The following is an 861-nucleotide window of genomic DNA, read 5'->3' on the forward strand; positions in this document are numbered from 1 at the left end:
AAAAAAAAAAAAAAAGAAATCTATACTTTTAATGGCTCCCTGATCGGGCGATTGCGATATACCCTTAAGACGGAGAATTTCTGAATTCTGAATTTCTGGCAATACTAGGTTATACTACCATTGGCTGTAATTTAGAGGTTGTATTGATGTTTGATATCTATTTTGGGAAACGGGTTGGGGAAAAAAAGGAAAGAAGAATGCTGAAGACCATTAAAAAGTGCCGCATCTACAATCCTTTCTGCACTAGTTTATGGAGGCTGGAAAAATCATGATTTTTACTGTCTTGTTTTCCCTTCAGAGTCATATGGTACTTAGTGATAATTTTTTGAAGTTGCATGCTAAAATGGAGTCTCTTGATTCACACTAAAATTAATGGTTACTGCTTGGTCTTTAAATATTTAAGATAAAATCTGCTCAGACAAATCCTTACCCTAACCTTCATATAAATTCTAGCTACTGTAAACTATTATCTCTTCCAAACACCGGGGGAGCCTTGTAAGCATTAATGTGGACACAGACAATTCAAATTATTCAAATGGACACAAGAATGAGGGCTGAAAAGAAAATGGTTCAGTAATCATTTAAAGCAGTTTTTGTGTTTGGTTTCCCAAAATATTGCCACTAAATGCATCTTGATGCTAAAACACACATATAGACACACAAGCTAACAATATTCATAGCCATTATCTTGCAAGTCTCCTGACCAATCGCTATTCATGCCTTTGAAGTATGTCACTCAAAAAAGGAAGACGTGACATTTATTCAGTGCTTGTTTAGCGTCAGAAAATATGCAAGGGAATTTATGCATATGTATCCAACCCATACATGAATGTGGAAGATAGGAACTATTATTAATATTCT

The 861-nt window shown here is 34.7% G+C and overlaps 1 long non-coding RNA gene across 1 annotated transcript in view; it reads right to left on the bottom strand.

Moving 5' to 3' along the window:
- The window catches only part of LOC121039941 (uncharacterized), a 19,426-nt gene that overhangs the window by 17,716 nt on the left and 849 nt on the right, over positions 1 to 861 (bottom strand). The gene's annotated exons all lie outside the window — the stretch shown is intronic.

Source organism: Herpailurus yagouaroundi, unplaced genomic scaffold (assembly GCF_014898765.1).
Source record: "Herpailurus yagouaroundi ecotype Mexico unplaced genomic scaffold, PumYag 181, whole genome shotgun sequence".
Taxonomy (NCBI): domain Eukaryota; kingdom Metazoa; phylum Chordata; class Mammalia; order Carnivora; family Felidae; genus Herpailurus; species Herpailurus yagouaroundi.